Raw genomic sequence first — 14,618 nt, 5'->3', positions numbered from 1 at the left:
AATTTTAAGCGTTCCTTTTTACGACGAGCGATCGTACAAATTAAAATTTTAGCTGCAGATATCTTTTCTTTGCGGAAGTCATTTGCTATACGACGAATAGATTCTTAGTACTACAAGGACAAGGATGCACTCGTAACTCCTAGTTGATTTTAACGATCTAGGAGTGCTCGAGGTGCAGGCTTCTCATTTTACCAAATGACGACAAAACGTTAGATAGCATTTTAAAGAAGCTGTATACTTTTTTCACGTAAATTTACAGTCTTCCACGAGGTAAAAAGTTCATTTAGGATTAATAGCAGCACGTGTTTCACGAAAAGCTTTGCTAGCCTATTAGAATTATGGTACAGCAACATTATTCCTATTAGCAATAAATCCAACGAAGAATGATTAGTCATTACAGTACAGTGACACGTGGGGTGATTGAAATTAGAAACTGGTAATTATTGATGTTATACATAAAATAGATTGTATTGCCCTAATTAATGGGTATAATATACTTTTCAAGTACAGCACTCAATAAACATGCAATTAGAACGTCCATAAAAATTTAATGCTATCCATGCGTATCTTGATAAAGCTGTACATAAAATATTAACATTAATTACAATATGACTCTATTACAACGTAACGAAAAAATCTTTTGATTTATCTGGCTAAAAAATGTACGCATACACAAACTTAGAAAATCATTAGTCATATTTTATCAAAGGCAAATAAAAGGTTCAAAATAATATTTAGTTAGTTTTATTGTACAAGCTTAAAAGGAAAGAAAGGCGCATGGTGAAAAGTAATATTGACTAAAAAGGCTTCAAGGTCGATAAGCAGGAATATTTTCAGCGGAGTGTGCAAAAATTTCACGGTTAGTCACGAATATTAAATTGCAAGCAATGTTGACTACAGGAAAAAAAAACTGGTTTATCCATATACAAATATATAAGCAAATGTGGTAGTAGTGTATTTGTTGATAACTTATTCGCAGAATGGAAACAATCACGATGCTCGGTAATTGGCTATGGTCTATTGTTGCATCCAAGTAAATAAAGGATCGTGTAAACAAGGAGGTAATGCGAGCTTCGCTAGTATATCATATACAATACTTTTAGTGTTAAGTGAGCTTAGTTTTGCTTAACAAGCCGTCGTGAAAAAGGTGAACGCTATTAAAAGCATGTTTCGAATGCGTGCCAAAAGAAAGCACATCATCAGGGTAAGAGAAGGTATAGCTCACCGAGACTCGCACGCTTAACCAAAGCTCGCATTTACATTTCGCCTCTTCCGCGATACGAATAATAGATGAAATTTTTGTTCCAACTTGTGAAAAAGCCAAGTCCCTTGTTTATAACTAAAACCCAATTGATGGGACCGCAGGTGCAAATCCTATTGTCACACAACGCACGATCGGTTAAGCTCTTGTTCACACTACGATGCTCTATTTTAAACTATGAAATCTTACAATTAAATAATAAACGTCGCTATAAATACTCGCAAGCCATATAGTATAAATATTCAATTACTCGATTGTTAGGAGAGCTTGTGCAAAAGCTGAATAAAACGAGGCCAATTTTTCGCATCGCTGATATTAAAGCTAGAGTTGAATAATACAGAATTTTTAATAACGTAGAAACCGGAAGCCAGAGTATTAAAGATTAATGAAAAAACAGCTATGCGTCCCGTTAAACAATCCGCTCACTCAAACTCATTGTTTTTTTCATGGAATCAAAATAAGAATTTAATATTTCACTTGCCTTAAACAGCTCTCTAAATAACTTTTATTCACTCATTTATACATTCAATTTTTATTTGCATTATAAACAGATGTAATAATAATCTGTGTAAAAATTGAGTCTATGGAACCATTATGTAAAAGCACTGTAAAAGTTATGGGGATAATGTACACTTGATAAAAAAGTTATTTTTTATACTAATTTAACAATAACAAAAGACGATGTAGAAACCGTCATACATTTTATGTTTAATTAGGTATTTCGATAATATTATCAACTATTGACTTTAAATGTAATAGTCAAACATAATCATAGACGTAAAGACAGTTTTTGACCTTATGTAGATAATTAGCTGAAGTTGCATTTATCAAGAGGAATGATAAGACTGTTGCAAGTGTCGTATGAAATATTTACTAATTAGTATCGATATAATACACTATAACGATATTTACTCGATTAACTATTAACGTAGTTTAGCTTAACAAAATCGTTAAGCTTAATTAATAGCCGGAAGCTATTCAAGTTCTTCTGTTAACTTTTTCAAGCTTTATAAAACCTTCATTGTGTATTACATAACTGTTAGCCTTTTAAATTGCTTGCAGTAAAATGGGAGTTAAAATTTATCTAGCTTATTAACTAACTGTAGGTCAGGTTTGGCGAGGATTCGTAGTACTCGTACCAGTGAGCCAAAACAATTGGTGAGATTAATTTGTATATACCCATGATTACTCCCCCCTTACCTTCAAGTGTTTGATCCCTATCAAGCCATTTTTTGGTGGTACCTTGCTGGTGATAATCTACCACGAAGGTGTGTTCTAGGTTTCGATCAAAACAACGTGGAAAATTGTAATCAGCTGATGTGGAAATTAAGTCATATTTTTTAATACAATAGCTGTATTTATTATAATTGACGAAAATATTGCTTCTTGCATAATTAATGAAGGTTTTGCAAGAAATTTGAACAATTACTGAATGTAGTAGGAATAAGTTGCGGGCCTGATACGCGCAATTACGTTAAAGAAATAGATATATAGAGTGTATACTGCTGACTGCTTGCAGAGCAACGTATAATTATAAAACATTCGACACAAGAGACAAAGTGCTGCGAAGACAAAAACAAATCAAAGTTTTCAAAGCTTTCGCATCGACTGTAAACCAAAAAATATAGACTAAATACATAATGACGTTAAATTAGCAATGATTCGTAATGAACGAATTAATTAATTGCAACTTTTCCACGAGGTTACTTAACTTCCAACAAAAAAAAAACGTTTATGCCCACAAAATTAATTTTTTGCATGTAATCTGTCCGCGAGTTTCATGTTTATTATAATATAGTTAAGTATTATAAGACATATCGTTAAAAAGATTTATATTTAGATAATTTTTTTATCGATAATTATTAAACTTTCCATTGCTTTCTACTAAGATAAAAACAATGAAAAATACGTTTTGGTTAATGGAGCTCCGTATTGTGGGCAGAATATATTAGCAAATATATCATTGTACGGCGTACATTTATAACGCGGAATAGAAAATTTTCCAGGTAGAAACCGCCGTTGGCTTTTATTACGAGCAGGTAATTGATTCCAAACATTATATATATCCGAGTTGTGTGACGCTGCATCGTAGTATGGAATGGCGAAATCGAGTACTTGGAAGGAATGGAAAGGGGAATCACGTACTCACCAAGAGATCGAAGCAGCCACCACCGGCCAAAAACTGGCAGCTGGTTTATCCTGACTGCAATTACTACGAACAGCAGGTGCTTCTCCGACAATATAGTAGTCAGTATTCCCTTCCAAGATCAAACTTCAATATTTTCTTTTTGTCATAGCACTAAGAAATCTGCTTGGTAACGACATAATAAGTAACGGTAGCATTTTACAATGGTAATTTCACAATTTCTTTAACAAAGTACGTTCACACCGGCCAATTAAACACAATTGAAATCCCTATTATTTTTTAGATCAACAATAACATCTCACTCGGCGAAAGATAAGACTGTCCTTTAAAAGAATCATCGCGTTATCACTTTATTGACTCGAACATTCACAACAAGTAGTTGAATCTTAGCAGCCAACAAAGAAAAGCTCTTATCACCGTTCAAGCCGTTAATCGTAATGCTGTTTTGTCCTTCTCGATAGTTTTTCACGGTCCCACTAGGTGTCCGATGAACATGGAAACATTCTCAGTGTTTTTTCCTCACCCAACACTCGAACGAGCACAGTTACATGCTGTATACGTTAAAACCACGTGTACTTTGACAGGCCGTCGTTAGATTCGCGTTTCCTCGGATGATTCACACTAGCATTACGGTAATGAAAACTTATTGAAAGATGAGCGCACGGATTGTTTGCAACGAGAAGCGGTGAGACGCGAGAGAGAAGAGAGCGTGTATATAGAAAAAAGGAAAAAGTTTTGTGTCGTCGTAGACAAGTGTCAGTTTCGCGGCGCTTTCTATCGTGGAGAGATTTTAAGCCACGTGACGTCCATGACAAGTTTTGAGACGAGGGAGTCGAGAGAGAAGAAGCGTTGCAATCGTCGAGGTAAGAGATAACGTAAGAGAGCGGGCGAGCCGTTGCACGAAGCGAGAGCTGACACCGTCGACTGATGAATTTCGGTACTGGGCAGAACGGAACGGAACGGCACAGAGCAGAGCGAGAGCAAAGTAGAGTAGAGCAGTGCAGAACGAAGCTCCGCACGGGACCCGATTGAATCACGGGTGCCCGTGCTACGCGCTTCGAGCGCCTCCACCATTCGCATAACTGAAACTTTCTTTCACCCCCCCCCCCAACCCCCCAACCACTCCATAGACCCCCTCTACGCTGATCCTACTCTTCACTCCCATACGCCGTACGCCACCTTAGCACTTCGTTTTCATTGTTCCGCGTCCTCTTCGCCTTTATTTTCCTTTTTTTTTCACGCTAATCAATGCTGCTCCTCGCACACAAACTATAAACAAAGTCTATCGCAGCAGATGTTACCCCAAACATCCACATAAAATATAACTCGATGGCATATGACACTTTATTATCGCCTGGCAATAATTTGTAAATTAATTTACAAGATTTATGATACACTTCTCTTTCGCGCGGTGAATTTCAGTGACTTTGCTAATTCTATCGGTCATTATATATTTAATTCTGATTCGCGTTTAATGCGCAATTATGACACTTTGGATTATCGGAGACTAATTAACAATCGGGTTGTGCTGTACGTATTTAATGTCGTCGTATGCTCGCCGTGCCTATATGATAAACATTCACCGTTGCATAGAACAAACTAAAGATTCGTAGACGCGTGGCAATGTATACTCGTGTTGATACTGTCCTTAATCCAATATTATCCAGATTATTTGCCTATGAAGTTCCACGTAAAGCAAGTAACGCGCAACACGGATACACTGAAAATTGTGCGATGCCGTTATTATTATTCATCGAACTTAAAGTGGCGAGTGCATGCGGGGATATACCGAATGAACGCTTATCAAACCATTATCGTTCATGGAAATCGTTCATGATTTTTATGCGTGATTGTACATTACTGCTTTTGTCTATATTCCACTTTTGAGTGGAAGAATTAACAATGAACAATTTATCGAATATGAAATGTGCGATGTAACGTAGATAAAGGAATGTTGTTCGAAAAGAAACGTCATGCTTAGAAGCGTTGAAGTGCATGTGCCGATGCGGAAAGTTCATGACCCCCGTTTGCACCGTTAACTTATAGCTCAGCCAATCAGTTATCAAGTTAAACCGTCATATATATATTGACCTGATGACGCAGTGCAGCAATTAACTGGTAGGACGATAGTTCGGGAAATTGCGTAAAGCAAATATAAAAATAGTTGAAACGAATGAAATATATTTATCAGAGGTTACCGATAAGTTTTAAAAGAAACGTTCGCGGTAGACAGGAAGAACTTTAGATATGGTTATTATACGTGGGAGGATGATTGGCAGCGTAAATGGATATAGGCTTATCGATCCACGCGATAAAAAATTCAAAAGCAGAGGACCGGAAGTTTAATGAACATAATCACATAACGTGAATAATGCTAAATCTACATGTATGAGGTATGCAGCGTGAAACTGTAATAGCTTGTTTAGATTGGCCGAATGATTGCGCCATGCTAATGTCAAATGTTGCGAGCCATAATGATCCGTGTTTGTGTAATCCAGGTCGTAAAGAGATCGCGTTAATTGGCAAGATTTGACTTTGTAGCTGATTCATTGATCGATCCAACGAAAGTGGCTGCACAGCAAAAAGCCGGAATGGCGTGGATATTTCCGCGTCGAAGAATAAAATTGTTGCGTCTTCGGGCCTCTCTTCCTGATCGAGCACTACCGGCAACAACGATCCTTTCTTCGCTGCTCGCTCTTCCAAGTGATGAAATTCAACAAAAATAAACGTCGAGTTTCAACGTTCGGCCGCGTACGAACGTGACATTTATTAAACGATTATTTACACACTAGACGCGCGCCACACGAGCGTTTTTATGCCGGATTCGTCAAATGTCAGTAAGAGACGCGTAATTGCGAAACCTCGGGCATTATCCTCCTCCTCGCTCGCGCACCGCCTTAATTCCCGTCAACTATATTGATCCGTAAAAATCTTTACGCGCCAAACTCGATCCCTCGTGCGGCATTATTGATAACTTTATTACAACTTTCCCATTATTCTAGCTGATTCGCTTTAATTTAACTTGTATAGTTATCTCGCTCTATAATTCGAGCATATTTCATCGGAGCACCTTAATCACGGAGGACGTTCTAATTTTCTTCGCCAGTTGGACAATCGATAATTATACTGCACGGAGAGGGGATGAAAAGAGAAAAGTCACTGGGGAGTACAAGTGCGTGTGGTTTTTCATCATTGTTCCAAACAGAGCGAACTCTGTAAATTAATGCCAGGTGTTGTTTGTTGTTGGTTGCAGGTGAAACGCCTGATAGAAGCAATGAATAACCGATCGATCGAGCCATGAAACTATCCTAATGTTGTGCATGAGCCATCAGCAAGGATTACTGTTAACAAGACAAGCGACGCGATGGAAGGTACTTGTCCTCCAAGGTCTCGGGGCAATGAAAATTAATGCTGTAATCATCAGACTGACTGAGACCCATTACCGAGGGATCGTTCTCAAGCTCGCTACTGTTTTTGATTCTAAGGTCGACGGTGATTTTACTCTATGACATAAGATGCGTTTTTTCGTACTCCACTTTACACGCTCTTTCATTTATTAGCTATATATGCTTATCATTCTCCTAAATTTAGCAACAAAAGGGCGAATCAACCGTTTTATGAAATTCTCTTGCGAATGATAAACTATGCTTGTGTTGAAATTGAATTTATTTAATACTGTTGTTGTTATGGTTATATCGTTATATATATGTTGGAAATAGAAAACTAAATCAATCGAAGATAATATTCGCTGATTGACCGTTCTAATACCTTGTAACAAGCAATTGAAATTAAGCAGTTTTTTGTACAGTAGCCTAGCTTTGGTTAAAAGGCTCATAATTTCTCTAAACCGGTTTCCGTTACGTCAGATACGTAATGGGTTATATCACGTATTATGCAGTTTCGCGTAACTATATTACAGAATATTTATATGGATATACCGAATTAAATGTTACTTCAGGAATGAAAATTTGGAATTATCAGGTATTAACGCGATTAAAATGCAAAATAAGATGAAATACTGTTATCTAGAAAAAAGATAACAAAAAAAAAATAGTAAAAGAGGACGGTTTTTTTATTACGTTAAAAATGTTTCCATTGCTGAAAAACATTTGCACCTTTACAACGTAAACTCAAAAATAAGAAGTTCCTTTTATTGATCACGTTATCTCTTTACTTCCCCAGGCCACTTTCTTTTTAGTACCTTCCAGAATCAATTGAATAAAGTATTTTCTTGGAAGAATGCAATCAGCCATAAAAACTCGTTTAGATTTGGACGCCCAACGCTCGAGCATGGCCTTTCGACGAAAGAGCCGAAATTGATCAAATAAATTCTTAAGCCTTGCAAAATTCAGAAAAATAAAAGGGAGACTGGTGTGTGTGCGCGCGCGCGAACAAACACATGCGTAAATACAATATCTAAAAACCAAATTATTTTACAATCAGAATTGGAAGAATTGAAGTAAGCGTAAATCGGCTATGCCCTCGGCTATGCCACCCCGATCCTTTTTCGTTTATAAATATTAGTGTTAGGTCATGCATCTATACTTGAGACTCAACGGAAATATCGTCTCTCAATGGATTTAATTACATACACACAATAATATTGCAAAACATTTAAAGATATCTGCATACTTTCGCTATGATCTAATGCAACTTACAAAGTTTCAACAACTATTTAGCAAACCTTTCAAAGTTGGTTATTTGTTTTGCCAAAAAAAATTGAAAAGAAAAAAGATTAAGAACGGTTGAAATAAATTTAATTTCTATAAAATTCAAATCATAATTTTTATTATAAAATAAGCATTACATTTTTAATTTGAGCGTAATCTGTGCACCTTGTTCCGATCGTACATTTGTTACAATTATTCTAATGACGATAATTGGATGCAAAATAAATCACATGAAATATAATATAACACTGAGTAAAGTAAGATTAAATCATCGTTAAAATAAATTAATATATTAGTATATTATAAATGCAAGCAAATTGGCAATTGACTGTGCAAAAGTATTTGAAATAATGAAGTAATTATACGCTACCGTTTGGAAAAGGTTGGTGATGATACCCGAGATTATCGTTTAGTAATTGCGATTACGATTTCGCCAATTCCTCCTTGACCTGTTTAAAAACACACAATGCCATATTAATGCCATACATTTATGATACCACATGGAATTACAGGTTAGGTTGGTTCATGTCATATTTATTTCACCTTTAAATAAATACAGAAATAATTCAAGCGGAGAGAGAAGGGGGCCTCGTACATTCTTTAACACAAATCCAAATAATCTTGCTCTCGCAAGTTTTTGATATAGACCAAAATTTCTGACCTTGCACACTTTCCACTCTTTTCCAGGGATCTCTTAAATGGAGTAAGCTTATACGAGTTTCGAGAATACGCTTCTCATTAACGTCCTTGAAATGTTACAAAAATACTGAGAATTGTCTAAAAAAATTGTACAACGAATATTTGTAAAATATTACATCTGCCGTGGAACCGATGTGCTCCTAAATAACAATAGTTAAAAAAATGTTAACAGTTGGCATAGTTTTTTTTTTTCATGCTTTCTTTTCCAATGTGAATTTTCCGCGATCGATAACGATACGGGTGGTTAATAAGGTTATATGTACACGGGGCACGCATAGTATTTCAACATAGAGCTCCGTAACGCAGATGGAGCAATGTTAATAAATGCGTACATAACGGTCAAAAAGGAACCTTGACAGCATTTACCTTACTATACACGTTTTGGTAGTCGAGTATTTTCTGAGGTTACGGCATGGTTTGTGAATTATTACATTTTACATAATCAATATCACACACACCATTAGATACACACAAATTAATAGGCTGATGGGTTTAAAACAATTTATTTATAAAACACAAATATACATGTTTAGGTAATAAGAAATTTTACTAAATTTTGTCAAATTACAAAAATTGAGCTTCTTACAATTAGCGAATACGCCGACCAGTGAAAAATGATCTTCATCTGGAAACGAAACAACTCGTATTGTATTTCAAGTAGTTATTTTTAAATTTGATTATTAATTTAACGCGCCACGCACATAACAAGAAATAAGAGTCGAAAGCAAATAGAAGTATAAATCATAGAAGTTGGCATTTCCTACTTTTAATGGCTTTTTAATTTCGCGCTAAAAAATGAGCAAAGTTTTACGTTTTCTACTATTGTGACATCTTGTTACAAGTTTTACCAATACTTTCGCTACCGGTAGCCAGCGTGCCACACTTGCGTAATAAACGATATGCATGTTGGTCAAGGCAATTGGGTTAAGTCCCAGCCGATCAAGTTACTAAATGATCTTTCAAACTACAACTAAAGTCCTGCAAATTTAATATGTATTCTGATTAAACGAGCTAATGGCAAGAATTTGGCTGAAATTAATTAATGCTAAACAGATTCAATGTCTAGACTACTTAGCAAAAAAAACCCTTTAGAATTTTATAAGCAACTTCTTTGATAGGGACAAAAAATAGAATAATGATTAAGCGTATGCGAATGACAAAGAAATGGTTTCGTATTTAACGCACAGCTCGTGTCTTAATCTGCTATTGAAAGATTCTGATAAGTGTCGCGTCGAGGAAGCTTATTCCACGTAGAAGAGTGTTATTTCAGCTACACGTGACCTTTTCGTAATAATCGTTTCCTGCATTCGTGTCTGTTTAGTAACTCTATCAAGAGCACGCTGGGAGATGAAGATTTACCGAGGTCACCACTACAACCAGCAGCATAATACACGCTACAGCCTAATTGTTCTCCCTGGCAATGTTAACGAACTCCTTGAAAATAAAATTGCACAAAACTACCTCAGCTTCGTTCAAAAACTAGAAAAACCTTTCAATCGTACAAGCATATATACGTAACAAAAATAGACGAAATTTAATTTTTACTCGAAAAGTAACATTTTCGATCGAAGCGAGTATAGTACAGGAGTTGAAAGGCTAAACTTGAAAGCAGCCAGCAGTATCAATTGAAAAAAAGCGCTAATTTTCAGTCCGGATATATTTATACCATTTGGTGAGCGAGGAAAGTTGCTATAAAGGAAATTTAGTTATTCCGATCACGTAATCTTATTCTTAGCGACCATGCTGAAGCAGCCTTCCAGAAAGCTAGCGAACCATTCCTAGGCACACCGGGGGTGCTGCAGCACTTTATTGTTGACGTTTCTCTACTGCCAAAGAAGCAGGGAGAGTGCGTTAAGTTCCCGTAATCAAACGAAAAATTATGCGAAAAAAGCTCTCGACCATAAAACTCTATTATTATTGTTATTTCTACTTTTATAAATTCAGCATAAACGGAGGGAATATTAAAACAGCTGTTGGTCATCGATCTCTCGCGAATATCAATTTTCATCTCAAGAATCAACCAAATAAGTGTGCCAAGTTTTTTATACGCGACTATAACTACGATATTTGGGGAAGAGTGCAATTTCTCTGGTTATAATCATAATAACAGAGGTCTCGTCCGCGTAGGTAAAATCAGACTCAGAATTTGGCTCTTATACAGGTATACAGATGCGTTAGCATATTGCAAAATGCCTGCAGGGATTCTATAATAAGTGGACTTATCTCTTTGGACCTATCTCATCCTCCTCCTCTATAGATACGAAACGTGTGTGTGTGTGTGTGTGTGTGTGTGTGTGTGGTTGCGAAGCTGTAAAGTCATTCTTCAAAAACCTTTATTTTTTAAAAAGTACTTACAGCTACATTTTAAATCATTCTTGAAAGCTCCTGATGAAAATTGATGATAAAAGTTTCATTGATTTAGCGGAAAAAATTAAAAATTGAAAATTGCGCCAACTTTTGGATTGTCGGATCCTTCATTGAAGGCAGTGCAACTGAGACGACGAGGGAGCAATGTTGGAAATAAGTGATGTGGATTATGGAAGGTGGTCTTCCTTGTTTAGGACACGAGACACTATCCCGCAGGATATTCCAGTAGAATATATGCGATTTCCACGACCGAACTTTAACAGAAGCTCCGTCGACTTTTCCAGCTAACCGTGGAACATCATAAAAGTGTCGTGAACTTAAACTTATGACTTTTAAATCCGTTACTTATAAAAACATTTTAACCATTCAACTTTACAAAAAAGCAACCTCGAGACCACCCCCTCCTCCTCCCCTACATGCTCTCCATTCTGAATAACTATATGTAACTAATTTTCTTCAGAAAACTTGCACTCTTTTATGACAACGTAGCTTGCTTTCTCGTTAGTATCTGTATATACGAGCTTTGCGACAAAATGTATATTTAAACAACTAATAGCTCTATATAATTTTCTATTTATAAGAAATCAATCTCAGGGGTAGACCTCAAGAAAAAGTGGCTCTTGTAACGGAGCATCTTTTAAATATGAATTTTGTCAGAGAAGAAATTTAATAGGAAGGAGAAGTTATATATATATATATATATATATAGTGACTGGTACGGGCTTCCGCTTTAGAAACGATTTTTTGTCAAAGTGCTCGATTTACCACCAATCGGAAAACAATTATTGCGATAGTAGTTTTCGTCCTCCTGGATCAACGCGTCAAATTGCTCGCTTCATTATCGCTCAACCGACTCGATACTGTATATATAAAACATCTAGTCGTATACATTTTCTTCCATCTTACTTTTTCAATCAAGTATATTTGTTTGTTGAAACCTTCGTATCGAGCCATGCTCCCGCATTTATCGCAAGGTTGCAATGATGATTTGTACAAAGAGACAGAGAGAGAGAGAGAGAGAGAGAGAGAGAGAGAATGGAAAACTTTACTGGTAAAAATGTGTCTCTTTCTTTACAGTTACTTCGATCAATCTCGGAAAGTAATATTTCTACATCACTCGTGATTTGTGATATTATGATTGAGGTAGCTTCGTCGATTTCGTTTTTATAGAAATTATTCAACCTTTGCGAAAATTTGCTAAGAATTTTTATTTTGTCTTTTTTCAAACTAAATTAAGGTTATTTTGAAGAGAAACCAGCGAAAACATCTAGCTTCGAAAATATTATTTTAAAGGCGTATCCTTATGGGAAGTAACCGTAATACGTCGTATTCGAATATATAAATGTATAGACAGCTACAAATAAAGGAGCTTGGAATTCGTTTCAGGAAGATAATGTTAGCACTTGTAACAGTTCAAGCTGAAGAACAAAACATACAATTTGGTATGATTAGGGATAACTTATGCGTATGTCGTTCAATTTATTTTCCACTTGTTTATAACAGGCAATTCTTTTTGTCGATTATAAAAATAATCAAATTAACAGTCTTCAGTGCTCATTTAATAAGTTGCAAGTTTTTTATCAAAATTAATTTGTAACCGACTCTTGTAGAATCTTGCTTCTTGCAACACTAAACGACGAAGCTATCTTACAATGAAAAAATAGTAAATTTATGTAAAAAGGAGAAACAATATTATAAGAAATAGTAGAAAGAATTATTAACATTAATTAGAGGCTTACCTGCTTCGTAAAAATGGTCTGTTTTAAAACCTGTCGTTTTATCGCAAGTCATTTTTATACTTTTTTATTTAAAATAATATACGGCCAAGAACATACTGAAAAAATTGTCATTTGCTTCGCAAATTCATACGTACAATCATAATTTTAATGTCAGGCATATGGGATATCTTAACATTATCAGATGCTTTTTCAAGCAGGGCACTTTCTCCAACTGACCTTGCATTTATAATATAAAAATATTGAGAATTCTACATTACGACAAAGGTCAGGCATGAAATATTAGATACTAAATAATAATATAATATATTCATTTCTATTGTCTGTTCTGCTAAAAGAGTAGAGTAAAATAATGTGAAAAGTCCAACACCAATTTCGAGGATATTCATTTGGCATTCTGTCGATTCATCCACGCTACGTATTGTCCGCATTAATTCAGACCTTCTAATCTCACCATGAAAAATCCTTTTCCCGCGTAATTGCATAGTTAATATTCATGACTGCATTCGCAGATACAAATAGCTGCACATTCTAAATTCCATAGGATTGAGCTATTTCTAGAGTAGTCAGCTGATATAAACGTAAGTGTAGGTAAGAATTTTTCATCAAAAGCATTATCATAGGAGTATTGATAAGTTGTGAGAAGCCAGTCTTCTTTGAGTTTTGCTTAAAATTTAAGAATTAATAGTAAGGACAATCTAACCTTGATCGGTGGTCCAGTTTTATTGGCAGGCAGTAGCGATGCTCGTCTTGTTGATTTTATTTGTTCCTCTCTTGTTAGAAATGTCACAAAAAAACTGAGACAGCACTGAGTTTATTGCTATTCCGCACACTAGAATTACTCGTTTTTCCGAGAAAAATGTACGACTGGCTTCTACAAACTCTTTGATATATCTCACTTTATCTCGAAGATGTTCCGGACCGTTCTCTGTCTTTCTTCCTATCTCCGTTGCATACGGAAAATGGCATGGAACCCGCGCAGTCGCACGCAAAACTCTTCTTGTCACACCAAAAGGTAACCTTGTGCGTCAACCTATATTAGGTCCACCGATCAAGTTCATCGAGTTTCGTGTACATTTCATCGAGAATTCTTAAGCGTGTTCTCCAGATAAATTCGCAAAAAAATGCGTGAAACTATCACTTGAATCAATGAAACGTTGTTTACGACGCGACACTAAGCCCGCGTATGTCCACAGCCACAACCTACACGTATATACGATATGCGCATTCGCTGCCCGTGTAGGGCTTTGCTTTGGTTGGCATCCGTGCTTTTTACTACTTCTTCGGTAAACTTCGGTTAGGGTTCGGCTAATATCGCCATGTTATAAATTGGTTTTTTCGTTTGGCCGAAAGATGGCGAAAGTTACCACAATAATAATGTCAAATTCGCCATTATCGACATTGTTATCCATTTTATTTAAAGAGCTGTTCTGAGCTGTTCTTGCAGAAATTGAACTCCTCAATCACCATTCAATACAGTAATGAATGTAATTATAAGAAAGTCTAGCCAGAAATTGTATATTATAAACGGATCAGAACGATTAAAGAAAAATCTTAGTTTCACTAAATACCAACAGTTACCGCACCTCTGTAGGTAAGATATTTGTCTAAATGTTTTCTGGTTGCATCTGAGCTTTTTTAAAAAATTGTGTTACATTAGTTGTGTAATACTATACTCTGATACACATACTGTCGAAAGTATAAAAAAGTATAGGTAACCGAAACAGTCCTGTATTGTA

The 14,618-nt window shown here is 35.9% G+C and overlaps 1 long non-coding RNA gene across 2 annotated transcripts; it reads left to right on the top strand.

The window, feature by feature from the left end:
- The first annotated feature begins 3,423 nt into the window (after positions 1 to 3,423).
- Positions 3,424 to 8,439, top strand: LOC136776432 (uncharacterized). 2 transcript variants are annotated; one of them, XR_010823071.1, is made up of 3 exons: positions 3,424 to 4,039; positions 6,438 to 6,579; positions 6,661 to 8,439. It is a non-coding gene; the product is annotated as an uncharacterized lncRNA (long non-coding RNA). The 2 variants fall into 2 exon arrangements; XR_010823070.1 differs by having other exon boundaries at positions 3,426 to 4,270.
- Positions 8,440 to 14,618: the final 6,179 nt, after the last annotated feature.

Source organism: Prorops nasuta, unplaced genomic scaffold (assembly GCF_024137725.1).
Source record: "Prorops nasuta isolate Cenicafe-Biocafe unplaced genomic scaffold, Cenicafe_Pnas_1.2 PNAS00009, whole genome shotgun sequence".
NCBI classification, from domain to species: domain Eukaryota; kingdom Metazoa; phylum Arthropoda; class Insecta; order Hymenoptera; family Bethylidae; genus Prorops; species Prorops nasuta.
Note: the sequence above shows the minus strand (reverse complement) of the source record. Positions and strands in the feature narration are given on the sequence as shown.